The 3258-nt window shown below is 53.2% G+C and overlaps 1 protein-coding gene across 1 annotated transcript in view; it reads right to left on the bottom strand.

Moving 5' to 3' along the window:
• Positions 1-3258, bottom strand: part of SOCS3 (suppressor of cytokine signaling 3) — a 7488-nt gene that overhangs the window by 3858 nt on the left and 372 nt on the right. The window lies entirely within an intron of this gene.

The following is a 3258-nucleotide window of genomic DNA, read 5'->3' as shown; positions in this document are numbered from 1 at the left end:
CCCCCTCCCCTCCCCTCGCTGGTCTATTCCTGGAAGAGGTTCTTCCTGTAATGTTAATGCTGTGTATCATACACACACACAGCTTGCTGACGGCAGCCTTCCAAATCCTGCCTCCCTATTCCTGGCAGGCCTCACAGCTCAGGCGTCTCCCCATTCTCTAAAAGGGGTTTCCTTCCAAGAATCGCCGGGACACACACGCTGACCGTGACCGATCAATCATTTGCTTTCATTTCGAGGCCTCCGAGAGGCGACGACCGGCAAAAATCACTGGAAATCTCATTATTGCAAATATTCGTAGCGAGCGTGGCGAAAGATTTCCTTTCTTTTTTCCCTCAAATAGGTTTTACAGGAACGGATCCTTCCCGCAGAGCGTATTACCAGTATCGATGGCTCTTCTTAAAGGATAATTCTTCCTTTTTTCAGAAATCTGAGAGGGTGAGGGGCGGGGCGAGACAATCATCTGTTTCGTAAATCGTTTTATCGAGACAGTGTAACCGTACCGGTTGTGGTGGGAGGGGACTCGGAGAATTAAGAAAGCCCGATAACGGAATCGGCGCGCGGCGCAATAAAAGCCTTCTTAGAACAGAAGGTAAAATATACACCCGGAACCGAACGGTGCACAGTGCAAATAGAACCTGTTATCATGGAGCCATTGATCCCAAACGGCACGCAGGTGTTTCAGGCTTCTTGACCATCGTTAATGCAGTGTACGGCAACCATGGCGTCTATGGAGTAGGGTTTGGGACCCAATGGGACAGTATAACCATACAAGTTACATTTATTAATGTTCCTGTTCACATACCAAAATTTACATTTTACTGAGACCATGCACAGCTCTCCTGAGACCCCATACGGCCCACCTGAGACCATGCACAGCTCTCCTGAGACCCCATACGGCCCACCTGAGACCATGCACAGCTCTCCTGAGACGGCCCACCTGAGACCATGCACAGCTCTCCTGAGACGGCCCACCGGAGACCATGCACAGCTCTCCTGAGACGGCCCACCTGAGACCATGCACAGCTCTCCTGAGACGGCCCACCTGAGACCATGCACAGCTCTCCTGAGACGGCCCACCTGAGACCATGCACAGCTCTCCTGAGACGGCCCACCTGAGACCATGCACAGCTCTCCTGAGACGGCCCACCTGAGACCATGCACAGCTCTCCTGAGACGGCCCACCTGAGACCATGCACAGCTCTCCTGAGACAGTCCACCTGAGACCATGCACAGCTCTCCTAAAACCCTGTATGGCCCACCTGAGACCATGCACAGCTCTCCTGTGCATGGTCTCCTGAGACCCTGTAGGCCCACCTGAGACCATGCACATCTCCTGAGACCTCGTACGGCCCACCTGAGTCCATGCCCATCTCTCCTGAGACCCCGTACGGCCCACCTGAGACCCTGCACAGCTCTTCTGTGCCCCCTTAGGGCCCACCTGAGACCATGCACAGCTCTCCTGAGACCCCGTGTGCGCTAAATCTAGTGACTGACAGGTTGCGCAAAATGTCCTAAACAGGAAGGGGAGGGGCAAATATTAGATTGAGGGGGGGGGGTGCCCGAGTTTAGTCTTGCCTAGGTCAGCACAAAACCAAAATACACCACTGCCTGCACACTAGATGCGCACACTGTCTGTCCTAACAAAGGGTTAAAGATCTCAAGGCTCGGGTGATACATTGTATGTTTAGGAAAATGAGAGTTCCTGGCTCCTCCCCATCTATTCTAAACAATAGAAGCTGCCAAAAGCTTCCCATACATTCTATAGACAGATGTTTCATCCAAAGACACTAGAAGCGCATGAAATCTAAAAAAAATATGTTTTTAGGTATTGTGTGTGAATGGGAACCCATAATAAACATGGGGGGAGGGGGGGTTCCGAATATGTGACTGCAATGCGGCACGGACGGGGTTAACAGCAGCTCCGCAGCGCTCTGCGCCGTCTTATTGTTATTTTTTTTTTTGCAGGACGTGCGTCGCTCCGCCGTGTATTTCTGCTCTCCCGGCCTCCCCGTAACTACACAAACACCCTCTCCCCTTCTGGGAATCGGGGCTTTGAAAACACAGCTGCGGCCTCTTCAGGTGAAATGGAAACCATGTGCCTGGGGCTGCACGCAGCGCGGCGGCGGCCGGGCTCTGGCAGGCTGCAGTGGAACAGGACAGAAAATACTTCTCCTGACTGTTATATGAAGAAGGAGGAGGAGTGAAAGCGCCAATTCCCTGGATGGCCGGCCGGGGCGGAGGGAAATGAATAGGGCCCAGTGTGTTCACGCAGGACGGCGGCACGCACGGCCTTAGATAAACCTGAGATGAGCGAAAAGGAAAGAAATGTTAATAAGAAGTGGAAAAAAAGCCGGTATGACGTTAGCGCGCCTGAGGGAGCCTCGCATTCCTCCCGCCTGCGCCATCCAACGCCGAGGTCGCCCCCCTTCCAAAAAGACGCTGGCACGCTCGGGCCGCTCACGCCTAAGCTAGTAACGGTTTGTAGCCTGTATGTGCGCGCGGAGTCATGTGATATAACGGCTTTATCGTAGGAGCGGAGAAGCGCGGTTTATGCGGCGAAAGATAGTAGTCGGCGCGGTTGGATCCACCTAAGGCCCCATTCACACGTATTGATATATATCGCGCGATTTCTGCCGCGATATTGCGCATTTTTGGTGCGCGATATCGCGAGAAGTCGCCGGCTAATGATATTCAATGAAGCTGTCTTAGCTCCATGTCTCGCGTCGCAAGTCGCTTCTACAGGACCCTTTTTTTCCGCGGATTTTGCGCGATTTTACTTTTTTGTAATGGAGCCCGACGGAGAAGGTCGCACTATCGTCGCTGGAACGTCGCCCCTAAAGTCGCGCTATCCCGGCCGCTGCAAAAGGTATGTCGCTACGTGTGAATGGGGCCTTAAGGCGACTGCGCGTGTTACAATAAGGCCCCATTCACAGTAAGCGACACTTACCTCGAGCGAATTTCGGCGCGGCAGGATAGCGCGACGTTCCAGCCGCGATCGCGCGATCTTCATCGTCGGGCTGCATTAAAAAAGGAAATTTGCGCGACATCCACAGGAAAAAGGGTCCTGCAGGCGCAGCTTGCGACCGCGACGAGCGACATGGAGCTGTACATTAAGACTGTACATTAGAAAATCATTGGCCGGTGACTTCTCGCGATATTGCGCTGCAAAAATGCGCCATATCGCGGCGGAAATCGCATGATTTTCCGCTCAGTGTGAATGGGTCCTTACCGTACGATCTCCTTTAGGTCTCGTTCACG

The sequence above is a fragment of the Nanorana parkeri genome, unplaced genomic scaffold (genome assembly GCF_000935625.1).
Source record: "Nanorana parkeri isolate BGI_ZX_2015 unplaced genomic scaffold, ASM93562v1 scaffold2339, whole genome shotgun sequence".
Classification (NCBI taxonomy): domain Eukaryota; kingdom Metazoa; phylum Chordata; class Amphibia; order Anura; family Dicroglossidae; genus Nanorana; species Nanorana parkeri.
Note: the sequence above shows the minus strand (reverse complement) of the source record. Positions and strands in the feature narration are given on the sequence as shown.